General features: G+C 41.0%; 1 protein-coding gene and 1 non-coding gene across 6 annotated transcripts in view; both read right to left on the bottom strand.

Annotated features, from left to right (window-relative positions):
* The window catches only part of Mcc (MCC regulator of WNT signaling pathway), a 466,079-nt gene that overhangs the window by 223,963 nt on the left and 223,302 nt on the right, over window positions 1-18,814 (bottom strand). The gene's annotated exons all lie outside the window — the stretch shown is intronic.
* On the bottom strand, window positions 7,653-7,785 carry LOC124107696 (small nucleolar RNA SNORA70). The gene has a single exon (XR_006856513.1). It is a non-coding gene; the product is annotated as a small nucleolar RNA SNORA70 (small nucleolar RNA).

Genomic DNA, 18,814 nt, shown 5'->3' with positions numbered 1-18,814 from the left:
GAGGAGTATCTCAGTTGTCCACTACTGTCTCTGTGACTGGCAGGTGTGCTGACCACAAAATCTGGAATATTCACATCAGTCTGGGCAAGCCGAAGGGTATGCTCTTCCGTAACTTTAATCAGTACCACCTTTTTTTTTTTCTTTTTAAGCAAAAACATTTTTATTGCCTAGATTAGATTTCAACTATTGAATTAAAGTTTCCATTTTATCCCACTCATTTGTGCTTGAAAGCAGAATACCACCATAAAATACACTAGGAGAAATTTTGAGAGAGAACTTCTCTGATAGTTTGGAATCCTTTCCAGTGGGATCTCCAGAGTCAGGGAAGCAAGCAGAGTATGACAGGGGCTCTGCTGTAACCCAGCATGCAAAGAGGCTGGTTGTAAGCTCACAGGCAGATTTGGACTGAGCAGAACTGTGGCAATGTGGGGGAGCTATGGTCCCTCCCCAGAGGCAGCACGTACTCAGGCTTAGCCAACTGCCACAGCAAGGAAGACCCTGCCAGTGTTCCTGGATCTCCCTGCCTCTTAAGAGAAGCCACGAATCCAGAGTTTAGGGGAAATCTCAATTTTTAAAATGTTAACTCAAGTTGAAAATGAAACAAAAACAACAACAACAACAAAAAACCACTGTGGTGCCAACCAAATAGGCCCAGGGCTTGCCTTGGTTGCAGTCCGCTACCTCCCCTTCACAGGACACGGGAATAATGCATATTCAGTGACTGACTGTCAAAACCAGATTGTTTAGTGTCAGAAACCCTCTGGTGGCCTGAGGGGATGTGTAAAGGGAAGAGGAACAGGAGAACAGACAGCAAATGATTGTTTCATTGACTTAGGGACAAGGTATTCAGGTTCTCTGGGTAAGGTAGGTAAGTCTTTTGTCCACTGAGGAAATCAACACAGAGATCTGCTCTCTTCACCCTGTTCCTCTATTTACATCCCACCAACACCTCACCAGTGGCTAGATTTTTATTCTTTCTGAAATGATCTCAAACAAGCGTTCAGGACCATTGTCCCTGTGCTACACATAGTGCTAGACCCTCAGCCACTGCCTACCCCACAGCAACCTTGTGACACCCCAGACTCCAGCTTCTCTCCACCTCACCCCAATCCTAGTCCAAATTACACACAGCTACTAACTGTCTTCTTCTTCAATGGGCACAATATAAATTCTCTGGAAGTACACAGGAAACTGCTAATAGCAGTCGCCTCTAGGAGGAGGATGGGAGAACCCGGAGCCTAGGTTCAAACAAGGCTTGTTTTCCCCTGCAGGTCTTCCTGAATTTTTAAAACAATGAGAGTATTACTGGGATATATGGAATATATCCCGGAGCTTCTAGATTGAGTATCTATAAGACATCTCCCCATCTGCAACCCACCACAGCACATAATGGACTAGAGATTTTTATAAGTGAGATGAGAGTGCTTTGAGAAATCAACCACAGCAGAGCTTGGGACACATATGGGAAGAGCGGAGGTGGAAGTTGGCAGGATCTGAGATTAGAAGAAACGCAGAAACTGAAGGAAGCCATATGTCTGCAGGAGGATGGCATGGTGGGCTCCCCTGCCTTAGCCTGAAAGGTCAGCAGTAGGGTCTGCCCTGAAGTCAGACATCAACTGTCCCAAGGGCACAAGAGATGCACAGGAGGGACTGGCACCTCTGGATAGGGAGCTCTTCTCTGGCACTGGGAATGCCACACTCCACCCGCACTTTCAGTGCCCAGGAACACTCCTCTGGATAAAGGATGGGCCAGCAGAGCCAACAGATGAGCACGGGGAGGCAGCCCAGTAGGTACCTGTCCTCCAGGTGTGAACATGGAGCATTAACCAAAGGTCCCCAGACAGGAAAGAGGGTGGGAGGATGGCAATATATATATATATATATATATGAAGCAAATAAGAGAAATCCCAGAGAAAACAGAGATAGAGATCCACAAAATTGAAGCAAAAGAGAATTTTAGGAGGAAAAAATGAGTATAGTCAAAGATATTACAAAACATAATAGATACATGAAATAAAGACATTATTATGAAAAGGAAAAAGGATTCAACAATTAAAAGTTGGAGTTTTGAAGTTAGAAATTCAATAGAATAATGGGGGGAAAAGAGGGTGACAAAATTCCCAGAAAACTGGGTAAGGGGAAGGAGGAAAAAAAGTTTGATGAGTCAGTTGAAGAGTTAGTCCAGAAATCTATTTTTTTAAATATATATATTTTTTAAAAATATACGACAAAAACTAAGTGAAATAAGCCAATCCAAATGTTATCTCTGATACGTGGATGCTGACTCACAATGGGGAGGGCTGGGATCAGGAGTGGGGAGGTGGGGGGATGGAGCAGGGGGGAGTAGGGGGGAAAGGAAGGGGGATTGTAATAGAAAAGGCAGTAGAATGAATGGGACATAACTTTCCTATGTTCGTATATGAATACACAGCCAGTGTAACTCTACGTCACATACAACCATAAGAATGGGAAGTTACATACTCCATGTGGGTATGTCAAAATACATTCTATTGTCATGTATAACTATAAAAAAATAAAAAATAAATTAAAACATATATATAGGACAAGCTGGGCACCATGACTTACATATGCAACCCCAGCTACTCCAGAGGCTGAAGCAAGAGGATAATAAGTTTGGGGCCAACCTGGACAACTGTGAGAGACCCTGCATCAAAATAAAAAGACAGAAAGGGCCAGGGGTATTGCTCCGAGGTAGAGCACTTGCCTAGCACACTCCAGGCCCTGGGTTAGATTACCAGTACCACAATAAATAAATAAGTACAAGAGAAGGCGGTAGAAAGGATGCAATTAAATAAGAATTTCCAAGAGCCAAAGAACCTATCTTCAGATTGGAAGGGCCCTTAGGTGCTAAGCTGAATAAAGGGAAAAGGATGGATTCTCATGAAATGTCACAATATCAAGCAAAAAACATTCTGAGTCTCCAAAGAAAGGTTCATCCAAAGGCACAGAACTCAATAGCATTGACTGCAATTCCTTTCAAATGCTGAGGGAAAATGACTTTGAACTCAGCATTTCACATTCAGCCAAATTACCAATTAAGTATGAGGACTGATAAGCATAGGCTCAAAGGACACTTGCGGTGCATTCCTTCTCCAAGCCTACTTCAAAACGTGCCAGCAAAACTAAAAATATGTCTATGAAAAAAAAAATAAGATAGAGAGTAGAATTTAAGAAAAAGTAGAATTAATCCAAAAATAAAAGGAAATTTCAGGATGATGGCTGTGCAGCAGGCCCTAGAAACAGTTCTTATTAAAGCATTCAAAAAGTTGTATAATTAAGAGAATAAACTAGAGCATTGACAGAAAGAAGATAAATATTACTTCTATTAATCAAAGCAGGCAATTAGGAAGTCCAGGAAGTTTAAGGCTGAACAATGATATCCATCTTTTTTTTTGGGGGGGGGGGGCAGAGCTGGGGATTGAACCCAGGGCCTTGTATATGCAAGGCAGGCACTATACCAACTGAGCTATATATCCCCAGCCCCTTGAACAATGATATCCACACATAAGGAAACAGAAGTGTGCCATGACCCTCAGCAAATGACCAGACATAAAGACAGCTTCCCCTCAAGTAGCCTAAGCTTAGCTAGGGAGTCCATCTTCATGTTCTATTCATTTTTGTTCCATTTGTATTTTTTGATACCATGTTTTAAGTGGCATCTGAGCCGTTAGAGCCAACCAAAATCAAAAGTAGACCATCTTCTTGGATTTCTCCCTACAGAAGAGCTTGAAAGACATTGTTAGTTGCCAGAGTTCTTACCTGCCTTTCATATAGACCTTCAGAAACAGAACAGCTGCCAGGTGTGGTGGCGAATACCTGTAATCCTAGTGGCTTAGGAGGCTGAAGCAGGAGGATCACAAGTTCAAAACCAACCTTACCAACTTACGGAGGCCCTTAGCAACTTAGCAAAACCCTGTCTCAAAAAATAAAAGGGCTGGGGAATGTGTCTCAGTGGTTAAGCACCCTTGAGTTCAATCCCTGGTACCAAAAAAAAAAAAAAAAAAAAACCCGAGCTTACTTTGATTTCCCACCCTCCTTTGCAACTTGATCACAGAGCCAAGGAGATGTAGGCCAAAGTCCTTTGGGGAATTATTCATTTGTGAATAAAAGACCATGTCTTGATAAGAATAAAGCTTTGCCCTATCCTTTCTCTGTTTTTCCTGCCATTCTGTGTTGAGAATAAAAACCACACATTAAGAATGATAGGACTAGGGCTGGGGATGTGGCTCAAGTGTTAGCGCATTCGCCTGGCATGCATGGGGCGCTGGGTTTGATCCTCAGCACACCACATAAAAATAAAATAAAGATGTTGTGTCCACTGAAAACTAAAAAATAAATATTAAAAAAATTCTCTCTCTCTCTAAAAAAAAAAAAAAAAAAGAATGATAGGACTGGAGGGCAGAAGTTCCAAAATGATCTCTATGTGTGCCTACTGCAGCTTTAGATGAATTTCAGATTAGAAAATTAACACCCTATAAACTTAAGAGTTTAGTTGCCTATTTTTTTTTAATTGTTTGGCGGAATACATTCCCAACCAAGAAGGAATTATTTTCTCATTTTGAATAAAGCCCAGTTTGAGTTGAATTTCTGACATCAGCAAGTGAGAAAGATCTAACTAAATACTTACCTCCTTCTTCACTCTGCTCCAGAGAACAGTAACCCACTAAGGACTAAGTCTTCACCTTCAGCCTCAGGAGGAGTATGATGTACAGAACGCCACAGAACTCTCATTTAAACACTTAACTGGCCCCAAAACAGTTAATCCCCCTACTGCTGAATGGGATACCAGGCTAAAGATATGCTGCATCTGCCCTCCCAGGCCCCAGTACAATGGGGCAGAGAGTTTACAAACAAAATGCTGTCTGAGTGTGGCACTGTGTTATGCAAGCACAGCTAAGGGAATGATTCAGATTCAGTAACAATTTAAAACTCAGTCAAATTTTAAAATTTGAAATAGCTTATTTGGCCTGATTTAGTCACATCAACATCTTATCCACCCGTCAATTCTGAATTATTTACTGAACAAAGGCAAAGATGAGCCAACACATTTGCCTTGAATGAATTTATATTTTAAACTGGGTGTATCCATTGTTCTGGGAATTCACCACACCCCAAACAAATTGACTCCAAATGGAAGGTCCTAATTCAAGAGAAACCAGCTGTGCTAACCCTGTCTCTTTAGTAGGAGTCCCATTCTTCTGTCTCTGCCTTCAGTAGAGGAGTTCCTGTCTCTGCAAGAGCACAGATTGACAGCAGCGCCACTTTTACTGAACCAAAGACCATTCTCACCACAGCACAGCATGTTTTTTTTGTTGTTGTTGTTGCTGTTGTTTTCATTTTTGTTTTTTGGTACAGGGGATTGAACCCAGGGGTACTTAATCACTGAGCTGCATCCCAGCCCATTTTAATTTTTTTATTTTGAGACAGGGTCTTGCCAAGTGGCTTAGGGCCTAAGTTGCTGAGGCTGGCTTTGAACCTGTGATCCTTCTGCCTCAGCCTTCACAGCCACTGGGATTGCAGTCATGCACCAATGTTTCATTCTTAAACAAGATTAGGTGGGTATCTACTAAGTCAGATATAGTACACATTAGAAAATAAGATAGCCACCATCAGAGAGCTTACGTCTAGTGAGGTCAATGGCCAAAGTAAAGGGGTCAGACAGCTATCACCAAGCTATCACAACGCTTTATACTGAGCTCTAGAAAGGGGAAATTAAAGTACTATGAAAATAAAGATTAGGAACTTCTAGAGTGATAAGGGAAAGAGCCCTAGGGGGGAAAAATGGGTATAGTAGGAATGGATTCACCATAGGAAACAGAATATGAGAAGGGTTTAAAAAAATATAGACACACACACACATACACACACACATTTAGTGGTAGACAGACACTACACCTTTATTTATTTTTATGTGGTGCTGAGAATTGAACCCAGCACTTCACATGTGCTAGACAAGTGCTCTACCACTGAGCCCCAGCCCCATGTGAACGTTTTGAGGTGAGACCCAACATGGTATATTCAAAAAACCTTAAGAATTCAAATCAGTGAACTTGTCTACCTGTACTGTAGATGGCTGTACCATTGACTGAATTGACTGGAGTGATAAGGAATATTGTGAATTCATTCCAGGACATGTTGAGTTTGGGGTGCCTGTGAGATAGCCAAACAGGATTCCAGCAGGTAGACACTTAGGTTAAGAGCTGTACCATCCCTGCAGACACCGCCCCCACTCTCAACCGGTCACACACAGTTGCTGTAGCCTCAACTCTGAGAAGAGTCATTATGGCCTTCAAATCTGGGTTAATGCCATTTTTTGCTTTATTTCTATACCATACCTGTTTTTTTGCTTGCTTTGCAGAAAATGCCAGGAAAGCAAAACCCAGATACCAGCCTGAGAGCTGAATTATACTTCCTTGAGTTCTCCCAAGGTGACATATTTCAATTCAGATCTTCATAGGAGTAGGTCCCCTGGGAGAAGGTCTGAGTGGTTACCAACTGTTTATCCTGCTTCGTTAACCCATGTCCTGCACCAAGTGGTTGTCACAAATTCATCTCATTTTGCCCTTTCCCCTCTATCTTGTCAGGGAAGATTAGTGGAGGTTTGCAGCATTGCAATATATAGGCAGCTGGAGATTTGTGGGCCAAGTATGCTCAATTTAAAGGTTCACGGACCACTGGAGTATACTCAGGTGACATTTCCAGTCTTCCTGACCTGGTATGGTGTGTGGGACCAGAGTTCAGACTAATGACAGATTTGCAAATCAGCACTGAGGCTGTGACCAACTCTAAACAACCTTCCAGAGTATAGGGAATTTGGAAAAAGAATTCAAAGCTAGAACCTCAAGGACCTCAGCAACAGTGAGACAGAGAAAGAGGAGGCTAAGACCAGACCAGACCTCAGGCAATGAAAGTCAAGGTCAGATGAGGGAATAGTCAACAGACTGACCTAGTGTGCAGAGTTCAAGGTCAGATGAGGGAACAGACAACAGACTGACCTAGTGTGCAGAGTTCAGTGAGAAAGGGAATAAGAAGTAGGTTTAATAAGAGGAGGTCTGGATGATATTGGAGAAAGAAGTAGGTTGAGAAAGAAAAGTGAAGACTCAGAAGGTACAGAAAGTCCTTCATAAGTTGGCAATAAAGAAGGTATAAGGAAGGGGGAGAAAGCAGGAGCTAGGGACATGTGTGTTCAAAGAGTTTTAAATACATTTATTTAAAGACTGTTGGGAAAGAATCTATAAAGCAGGAAGTCAGAGCAAGTGCTAAAATTAGGAGATGTGATCAGGTATAAAGTTTTTGTTGGAATTGACTTTAAGTGGGCTTTTTCTCTTTTCTTTTTTGGACAGGAAGTAGGATTTACATGACTGAAGAGCCCTCATGAGTGCAGGGCTAGCCACTTGTCTAGGGAACCAGGACTGGGGATGCATTTAATCTCACAGACATCCAGGATGAGCTGCTTCTCAGCCACCATGTCTTCATATCCATCCTCATTAAACTTGGGAAAGCCAAGGTAACTGGCAACCAGGTAACTGGAACTTGACCCTGCATAGGGCCTCAATTCCTGGTTCTGCAAGTGGTTTTTGAGCCTACATTGGGAACAGCTGAGGTCACATACATGAATGTCCACTGGAAATGGCTGTCTCCGGGTCCATAGGGAAACATATGCAAGCACCAGGTAGCATACAATGCCACAGAAGCTGCTGTTTGCAAGGACTGCACACCTGGGCCCCCTGGGGAAAGGAGTCCAGTCAGACAGAATTTAAGTATAATGAGAGTAAAGAAGTTATCCAAAAACCACTGTGCTGAATGCAAGAGGGGTTTTTCTAGGGCAGTATTTTTTCAGTGAGCACAGGGTCCTGAAACCAATTTTCTTTTTGAAAGGGAGGAAATTAAAAAAAAAAAAAAAATCAAAGTACATTGGATATCGTAAAGGCAAAAATTTTATATAATAAAATTAATGTAACATGTTTATATGTATACTGAATCATGATGTAAAAATGTACTTTCCGTGAGTGACAGGCAAAATATTTGAAAATCAATAGGCTAAGATAAATAAAAGGAAACCAGAGCACTAAGAACTCCGATGAGTTTGGAAACAGTTTTAGTTTGTGGTGGCATTAAACTACATAGCTATGATTTGTGCCTTACACCTGGCCTGGGTTAGAGGCGGTAATTAAGTTTAAAGCCTTCTGTTAAATACTGTGACTCAAGGAGAGAACACATATAAAGTACATAAAGTAATACATCTTATCACTTACTCTACTTAATTATGCTAATTAAAACTTTTAAAGTAATTTGACAGTAAATTAAGAGACTGTACAAGAAGAACAAGATCTGCACTACTCTGTTTGACCACATAATTATGCTTTTTGCTATCCATTAAAACTCTTATGCTGAACGATCTTTAAGTGATCTATTCAACTTGTACATATATCTTGTGTAAAAAGGTTAAAGGTATTTTCTTTTAAAACCATCCATATTTTTATGATTTAAAATAGCAAAAGCAAGACAAAAAAATACCACACAGCTCCATTTCTGTTAAATCTTCTAACTGGAGGCAAATCGATTGTCTCTGAGAAAGGTACTCCTCGACCTCCAATGAAACCAGAGTGATTCCATTATAGAAAAGTGCATTTGTTTTCCATCCTCAACAAGAGATGCCCCATGGTTACAGATGAATCTCAACTTAAATAGCCAAAAACTGCACGTTCTCCTCTTTCTCACTTAGCCAAGCACCAAAGATTATTCAGGGATCAGATTGTCCTTCAATATTATTCAGCACCTAGCCAGGTGTAGTGGCCCATACCTGTAATCCCAGCAGCTCAGGAAGCTGAGGCAGGAGGATTGCAAGTTCAAAGCCAGCCTCAGCAACTTAGCAAGACATTAAAGCAACTCAGTGGGACCCTGTCTCTAAATAAAATACAAAATAGGGCTGGAGATGTGGCTCAGTAGTCGAGTGCTTCTGAGTTCAATCCCTGGCACTCTCCCAACAGAAATTTAAAAAAACAAACAACTATAACAACAACAACAAATACACACACACACACACACACACACACATCATTCAGTCCTGACGTCTAATCCCACAAATCTACTTCATGGTTTGAAGACAGCCTTTGAAAATACAAGAAGTCAGGTAATAGAGTCCATACACACTCCAGTCATTTAATAAACCCATTATCATTTGCCAAAGGAAAACAAAATTAATTGGAAAGCATTTTGCTCTTAATATGCTTCAAAAGTCATTTGCAAAGATAGCTGTGAAGCCATTTTATTTCTTTATCTCCAGTAATCAGCTTAAACTTGGTGGGGGCAGGTGGGTAGGGACAAGCACATGCCTTTTATTTTCCCCTTGAGGACAATTCCAACTCCTATAAGTTAATTTTCATCATAATGAAAGTGAAGCTATTTTATATGTGTGAAACTGTTATAGACACCACAAAATACAATCTTTTGCTCAGGTAAACATTAATTTCTAGGAAAAGAAGCTCAATATATATATTAATTCTAACCGTAAAATGACTTTAAAAAAGTGAAAAAGATAATTTTTGATTAATGTATATTATATTTCATGTGCCCTGAATTCATTACAAATTCAGGGGTAGAAACAGGAATCAACTATTTGAGTTCTGAATAAAAAGAATCTAAACACAGTTCCTCTAACCTAGTAGTTTTCAAGTATTTTGGTCTCTATCTTCACACTCTTAAATTACTGAGGGCCTCAAAGAGTTTTTATGTTGGTTACATCTATTATATTCAAAGAAAATTTTTAAATACTCATTTATTCATTAAAAATTAAATAGATTTTTAAAATTTGATTTTAAATGATTTTTAAGTTACATATTAACTTAAATACTATTTGTGAAAAAGGAACTTAGTTTCTAAAAGATAAAAAATGAGTGAGAAGAATGGTGGTGGTGTGCATTTTTGCTAATCTTTTGAATGTCTGCCTTAAAAGAAAACAGTAGAGTCTCAGGCCTGTTTCTGCATGCAATCTGTTGTGATATGTCATTTTGGCTGAAGCATGAGAAGAAATATGGCCTCACATAAATAAAGTTTGAAAGGTGAGACACCCCTGTAATCCCAACTACTCAGAAGGCTGAGGCAGGAGGATCCCAAGTTCAAAAAACAGCCTCTGTAACTTAGTGAGATCCTGTCTCAAAATAAAATAAAAAGAACTGGGAATGTAGCTCAGTGGTAGTGGTCCCCTGGTGGGGGGAAAGAATATCAATCCCTGACTCTGGGCACTTTATTGCAACTACCACATTTGCTGTCAGGTAGAAAGGAAAAAAAGTTAAAGTTAACCATACTTGACTTGGGTTTTGTAAGAAAAGGTACCCTTATTCTGGATTGGCAACTGTTTATATGTAAGTCACTTTTTGAAAAAAAAAAAAAAGAATTTCTTTCTTGGTAGTAGATAGACACAATACCTTTATTTATAAGTGTTGGCGAGGATGTGGGAGAAAAGGTACACTCATACACTGCTGGTGGGACTGCAAACTGGTGCAGCCAATATGGAAAGCGGTATGGAGATTTCTTGGAAAATTGGGAATGGAACCACCATTTGACCCAGCTATCCCTCTCCTCGATCTATACTGAGGATGTAAGGACTTAAAAAACAGCACACTACAGGGACAGAGCCACATCAATGTTTATAGCAGCACAATTCACAATAGCTAAACTGTGGAACCAACCTAGACGCCCTTCAATAGATGAATGAATAAAAAAAAATGTGGCATATACACACAATGGAATATTACTCATCAATAAAAGAGAATAAAATCATGGCATTTGCAGGTAAATGGATGGAATTAGAAAAGATAATGCTAAGTGAAGTTAGTCAATCCCAAAAAATCAAATGCCAAATGTTTTCTTTGATAGAAGGAGGCTGATTCATAGTGGGATAGGGAGCGGGAGCATGGGGGGAATAGATGAACTCTAGATAGGGCAGAGGGGTGATAGGGAAAGGGAGGGGGGATGGGGTTATTAATGATGGTGAAATGTGATGATCATTATTATCCAAAGTACAGGTATGAAGACACAAATTGGTGTGAATATACTGTGTATACAACCAGAGATATGAAAAATTGTGCTCTATATGTGTAATAAGAATTGTGACGCATCCTGCTGTCATATATAAATAAAAATTTTTTAAAAAAGAATTTCCTTTTTGGTAGTAGATAGACACAATATTTTTATTTTGTTTATTTATTTATTTATGTGGTGCTGAAGATCAAACCCAGTGTCTCACCTATGATAGCACTCTACAACTGAGCCACAAACCCAGTCCCTGTAAGTCACTTCTTAATGGAAACATTTTAGGTGAGCCCATCTTTTATTTTTATGCCTTTATCTTCTTGTTCATCTACCTCCATTCCTTTTTTTTTTTTGTGGGGGGGGGGGTCCCAGGGTTGAATACAGGGGGAACTAAACCACTGAGCCACATCCCCAGCCTTTTTAAAATATTTTATTTAGAGACAGGGTCTCACTGAGTTGCGTAGGGCCTCGCTAAATTGTTGAGGGTGACTTTGAACTCATGATCCTCCTGCCTCAGCCTCCCGAGCCGCTGGGATTACAGGCATGTGCCACCGTGCCTGGCACCACCATTCCTTTTAAAAGATGATACCCAATACCAGCAGTTATTGTTTACTGAGTATTTAGGTGCACATATATTTATACACATCACCTTAAATCCCTATTATGGCTTGAAAAGCAGGGATGGCTCTCTTCTTTTTATTGAAATAAAGAAACCGAAGGCTAAGCATGGTGGCACACACCTATAATCCCAGCAACTCCGGAGGCCGAGTTAGGAGGATTGCAAACTCGAGGCAAGCCTCATCAGTTTAGCAAGACTTAATCTCAAAATTAAAAATAAGGAGTAGGGATGTGGCCCCATGGTACAGCATCCCTTGGTTCAATACCCAGTGTGAAAGAAAGCACACAAGCAAGGTAGCTGAAGGCCAAGTAACCAGTTCCAGTTAGCTTGTAAGTAGCATGACTAGAATCTAAACACAGGTTTGGCACTAAAGCATGATGCTCAAACTTTAGCATGTCACCTGAAGGGCCTGTTGAAAAAAAGAAAAAATACTGAGCTCCACACCCTGATTCCTAGAATTGGGCCCAATAATTTGCATTTATAACAAGCTCCCATTTGATGCTAATAGTACTAGTCAAACTTTGAGAATCACCACTCTGACCCGATGAGCCAACGTGGCCTTGCGGAGGATTTAAAGCATATATAGAAAGCAAATGAAGGCTAACAGCCACAGAATTATTCCAAGGGAGTCAAAAGGTTGAAATTCCGATACACTTTTCAATTTGAGAAATCCTTTTCCCTACTTGGATATTTTTCTACTCTCAATAGATGCCCTTCAAGAAAACCTATTTTGGGCTTTGGTTTTCTTCCTGGTATCAACAGCAAGTCTGAAGAGTCACCATCAGTGTCCCATTACCATCCTCATAGAGAAATGCTGGTTAAGAAGCAGAAGTCCTCCTTTCTTTACCTTTTAGAGGGACAGTGTTCTCAAGACTGACTTTAAGAAGTAGAGAGTCTGCATTTCTCCTAAGCAAACCCAACAGTTCCGCAGCACCGGCTGGAGTTAGAGAAGGCAGACAGTTTTCCAACTGGACTAGTCAGAAAAGACTGCAGCTAAATCTAAGTGACTGTGATGGAAAGAACCCTTATTGGGAATGGAAGCTGAAGGCAGAAGACAAGGACATGGAACATACAAGAGGAGACATCTCAGGACATTAACTCTGGATCAGATACTGGCTACCATACGAAAGAATCACAGCTATGTTGGTATGGACTAATCAGTATGGCCCTGATTCACTTGGACAGCGGAAGAGCCATGAGTTCAATGTAACCTCCACCTGGGAAGCTGCAAAATTGGCCGTTAAAAACAGGGTTCTTTCCAATTGTTTAAAACTCTCCTACTGAGATGCACGCATTTGTAGCAACATTTCATTTCTCAGAGTAACATAACTTTCAAGGACAGGGCAAAAAGATTGCAATAATTTTATTTCAGGGAATCCACTCTAGAAAGTAAAAGCTGTAATACCTAAGGGGGTTATCTCCCGGAGCATCTTAATTTTCCTGAGACATTTATGGTGTGGCAGAAGACGGCAGGACTCTCGCATACCAATTCCACACAGATCAAGACACAGAACACTTCAGCAGAGGAAGGCAGGAGCAACTGAAGGGAATTTAAAAAGGGAGGAAAGAAAACCAGTGGGTTATATTTAAAAGGAAGAAGGAAAATAGAGAAAAAAAAAACCTGGTCAAACTTACTTAGCTTAAGTCATTCATTGCACTGGGTCCTTTAATTCTTCATTGTACAGGAAACTCTTAAAATGAAAGAGGCAGTAGCTATCTGTGCACTTTGGAAACTAAAACCAAGCGATTCTCGAGGATGTGACTTTTCAGTATTTGAGAGAGTCCATGAGGGAAACACCCACTAGAACTGCTTCCTAAAACCAGCCCACTTGATTGGCAAGGATGTGGAGGACCTGGAGCCCCGCTACAGCACTATTGAGGACACAAAATGATACAACCACTTTGGAAAGCAGTTTTGGAGTTCCTTAAAAAGTTAAATATATGCTTTCCATATGATCTTATTTCCATGTGACCTAATCCTGGAAAGTTAACCCAAGAGAAATGAAAGTACAACATAATAAGGCCTGTACACATACAGGCAGATCAGGGATTGTTGGAAAGAAAAGGACACAGAGAGATGGAATTTGTGGGTGGTGGGGATGGACACTGTTCATTATCTTGATTATAATAATGGTTTCATATGTACATACCTATAACAAAACTTCTTGAACAGCATACCTTAAATATATACAGTTCACTCTATGTCCATCATACTTAAAAAAAGTCATTGTTTTTTTTAAATGGCATACTTATATCTTTCAACTACAGAGAAGGGGAAGGTATGCATTTCAGTGGCTAAATAATAGATCAGAAAATTCAAACTCTATTAATTCTAATTTGAGCTTCACACAAAGTATTACACAAAATTTCAGGAGACTTGTCTATCTAAATGTGGAAACTATATCTGGTCTTCACCTCCTTGATTCAATAAGCAGAGGGTCTCAGGCATGGGTCAAGCACCTGAAGACTAACCTACGAATTACTAGCTTCCAGTAACACTGAAAACCAGCTCATTGAAACTAAAATCTTTCCTTTATCTCACTGTTTGGTTGGAATACCAGCCAACTGTCTTTGGTCCCAGGGGACCAAATGAAAAGGTCAACACATTCCGTGGACACACTCAGTGTGTCCACTTTGGCCATCATAAAAGCAATGGGTTGAGATCTGCAAACCACAGTCAGGGGTCCAAATCCACCTGGCACCTTCATTTGTATAGCCTACTAGCTAAGAAGGGTTTTCACATCTTTAAATGATTTAAAAAATCAAAAGGATCTCATGCCATTTAAAACTTACATGGAATTCAAATTCTAGCATCTGTAAATAGAGCTGTGTTAGAGCACAGCTACATGCAAGGGTTGGCATGCTGTCCATGACCCTGTATCCTACGATGACAGAGCTGATTAGTTGTGATGATCACATGACACACAGAGCTTAAAAGACATACTCTGTGGCCCTTTGCAGAAAGTTGGCCTGCCTCTGCTCTGTGCCCAAGTCTTGTGTGCCCGAGTATCTTGAAAATTAACCCTAGAAATAGACCATTGTACTGAAAAGCAGCACTGTAGTTGTTTAATCCCATCCCAACCTGGAATCCTTAACAAATGCTAATTCTTCTAGTGTAGAACAAGGCAAAGATGTCATAGAATTTGCCTCTGCCACAATGTCTGACCTCAGGGACCTATACAGCAGCTTCCTCTGTGGGGCCACATTTTCAACGACTCAGCCTGCTACTTATGTCCTATACTCTGCTTTCTAATAGGGCCTCATAGCAGTCCTAAAAATTCTGAGGTTTCTTGTCACTACTACAATGGGGCATGTTTGGTTGCAAATTCCCAAAGTCACTTGAGATAGTTTAAGCAAAACAGTGAACACACTTCCTTTTCATTAGTTGTAAGTACTTGGGGGTCTCTGGAACTTGAAGGGTAGCATTTGGGGAACTCCCTGCCCCTCTCCTTTCTTCCTCTCTCACTAAAGACCAAGCCCCTAATTCAGACCCCAACAGGGTTTACACTTTCCGAGTTTCATAGATGAGGAGTCTACACATCCAGGAGACAGGTCAAGTTCACAGTGAAAACAGAGCAAAAGGCAGTTTCCAGAAAATGAGGAGCAGGGATGTGGGTAGGCCATACTCCAATATCCATTTTGCCTGCCATAATGCAGAAAGGGAGGGCAAGCTGTACAGACTCAGGAAGAGAGGGGGGCCTCCTTCCAAAACAAGCTTACCAAGGGCTTCACAGCATGCAGCAGTCTCATGGCTCTGACTTCAACATATACCAAGGCCTAGTTCCTGAGCCAGGAAAAACTGATGCTACCTTTTTATGGTTCTTCAAAAAATTTTTCAATTTTTTTAAATAAGTGAAATAAAGGTATTATGTCCAACTACAACTAAAAAATAAATATTTTTTAAAAATTTCAATTTTTGGTCTGAGCTCAGGTCACCCTCTACCTTCAACTACTTTTTATTTTTTGTTTGTTTCTGCATTCCCTTCTTAATGCGTGCGCACGCACGCACACACACACACACACACACAAAATCACCACTGCCAAAGAATCTCCATCACTTCTGAAAAACCCTATACAAGAAATAAATTCAGACTAGATATTTACTTTCCCCAAGTGGAACTCTCCATGTTTACCCAGTGACAATCAATAACACCTTTCACATGCGTTCGGTACTCCTTACAAATGCAGCCAGTCAGTACCTGGGCTGTCTTCGGGAAATTCCCAGCAGGTTTACTTGGGAAAGGGATGGGCAGCAGATGGGACAGTGCCACTCCCTTCTATTTAAAAGCCCCTTGGCCCATGTCAGCCTTTTCCTGCACCTTGTTGCTTACAAAGCGATCCTCAGTAATCCAGCAAGGGAAATGCCTTCTACAGATGAAATGCCTACAGCCTGAAGAGATCAGGTCATGGAATCAGGTGCGGCAGGTCACATTGCAAGCCCAGAGCACTTTGTTTTCTTTCTTTTTGTTTTTTAAATGAGAGCCTGAGTTACTGACCAGTTAGCATGTGGCCTTCAGCCAATAATAAATTGGGTCAGAGAAATCCTGCACAGGCACGACTTGGCCAACAGTTAGCTAATTAAGAGAACTGAGCAATGATCACATTATTAAACCATTTCAGTAGAACAGGTTTAACACTCCTTTGTAACCTAGGGCGCGCTCTCTCTCTCTCTCTCTCTCTCTCTCTCTCTCTCTCTCTCTCTTTCGATGTAACTATTATCCTCCTATCTTCCTAAGCAGGTTAGGGTTAGGGTCAGAACTTACCTTTAACTGTGCCCTGGGCAACCTATCAACTCTCAAGGAACTGACCACTGACACATGGAGGTGACTTTCTAAAGAGGCTCTTTCAGGCTGGCAAGTCACTCATATGCCACCATCAACCCAAATGGAATTATGCCCAAACTGTACCCCCTCATCTCTAGAACTCTTCTTTACAGGAAAATGTTACAAAAGCCCCAAGTTTACCAACCCCAGTGTTCACACACATTCTCTAGTCTTCAGATTAACTCAGGAGGCAAAGTAGGGCACCACATTTAATAGGGGAGGCAGCCACTCCACCCTGAGCTCCTTTCTGTTAGGCACCATTTCCCAGAAACCTGATGCCAAATCAAAATCCAGTTACACACTGAGAATTGTCTCTCAAAAAAAGCTATTAAAATGATTTATGTATCTATAGGTAACATCTTAATAAAAAAAAAAAAGATAATGTCTGCTGAAAAAATAATTGATCTTCAAGTAGAATGAAAAAAGTGGAATGAAGAATGAACACACCTAAAACCAGCTTCATCTTTGACTCCCTTCCACTCCCTTCTTTCCCAATGTTTCTCACTGACCGAATTCTGTCACTTTTATAGCCAAAACTTCTTCCATCTTCATCTAGGCTTTATTTCTATGAACCTGGGTTACTAAAACAACCCCTTAACTCTCTTTCCTCATTACCACAGCTCTAGTCTCTTCCCTATCCAAACAGTCCTACCCAACATGTCCAAAGCTCTTCTCCCACTAATCACGTTCCCTTGCACCATTCGCTTGCAGGGGTCCCTCCTAGAGCAGCTGGTGTTGGGACCTACCTCAGCACGGAAAACACCCAAGCCATCCAGCAGTCTCACCTGGTCATGCTTGATGACTCCCACACACACTCTCCTTGGATCTCTCTCAGGTACACAGCACCAGCACCAGCAGAAATCCTTTCTTCCTGTTATAAGAAAACCTTCAGATGTTCTTCCTTCCTCAACTTCCCTTGATGATTCCAGACCATGTTTCTCAGAACTGTAACCGTAGTCTGACTCAAGTACTTAATACTTAGATAATATGAGAAGTCAACTTAGTGTTCTGCCTCCCAGGGCCAAAATGCAGCTACAGTGGCCAGACAGAGTTATGTCTTCTGTGTCTCCTATCTATCCACTAAGTATAGGATACTGTTACACAAGAAGTCACTCTATTTATCAACTATTAAAGAAGATCATGAGCTCCTAGAAATACTAGCTCACCATTTGTTATCTGTATAATATTCCTGCTACTGTTTGAATATGGCTTGTGTTCCCCAAGGGTCCACTGTGATTAAAGGCTTGGTTCCCCTGAATGGCATTATTGGAGGTGGTGGTGGAAGCTTTGGGAGGTGGAGCCTGGTGGTGTGTTTAAGTTCATTGAGGTGAGGATTTTCTTAAGACACCCTTTGGTAATTCTCATGACAGGGATGTCATAAAAGGAGCAAGCTTGGCTCCACCTAGTTTTCTCTGCTACTTGGCTCACCAGGGGATCCTCCTTCCAAGAAGCTCCGCCATCACCATCTGCCATGTCCTGCTAGAGTTTGCACTGTGCCATTTGAACTCCCATCTCCAGAAGTGAGCTTAAAAAAACCTCATCTTTGATCATGTTAGTTCCCTCAGATATTTCATTGTAGTAACACAGAGCTGACCAATAGAACCTTAGAAGCCACTGACAAAACCAAGAAGTTTTGGTTTAGGAAGTTTTAATCACACATCAGTAAATCTTTGGTTATCTGGGAACTAGTTTTGACTGGCTTCCATTGTGTTCAAACACTGGGCTTAAGGAGGAAATAAAACCTCAGCTTCAACACACCACCTTGGCGGAACCTGCAGTTTTATTCAATGGTGTCCTGATTGGCTAGTGCAACACAAAGGACAGGAATGTTCACAGCAACTGAGGTCATCTATAGAAGTCAGACTTACTTACCTCAAAGATGAGAATTCAGAGGGGGAAGCCAAAGGGACCAAAAGGGACAAAAGAAAAAATAGCAACAGAAATCAGAAATAGTGAAGACAGCAGTAGAAACAGCAGGATGGGTGACCACGGGACTAAGAAAACCAGAATGAAGAAACATGAAAGTCAGACCAGCTTTGCAATCCAGAGGGAGCCAGGGCATAATTCTCTGCTCACAAAAACCTGTGGAACACCTGCAGGCAAGTTTTTTCCCTGGGCCAGGGTCCTGCAATAAGTCTCCAGGTGGAAACCAGGCCTTTTGACTCCAACAGGCTCCATTGTGGGGAACCAGAATCTGATAAAATAGTGAAGCTTTTTCCAAAGAAACCCTGAATGATAAAGCTTCCTTATGTGTTGAAACTCCTCTCTCTTCAATTTAGCTACTGCAATGGCATCACATCAAAAAAAAAAACAAAAC

Source organism: Marmota monax, unplaced genomic scaffold (genome assembly GCF_021218885.2).
Source record: "Marmota monax isolate L192 unplaced genomic scaffold, Marmota_monax_Labrador192_F-V1.1 WCK01_AAM20220418_F8-fsc00097, whole genome shotgun sequence".
Lineage (NCBI taxonomy): Eukaryota > Metazoa > Chordata > Mammalia > Rodentia > Sciuridae > Marmota > Marmota monax.
Note: the sequence above shows the minus strand (reverse complement) of the source record. Positions and strands in the feature narration are given on the sequence as shown.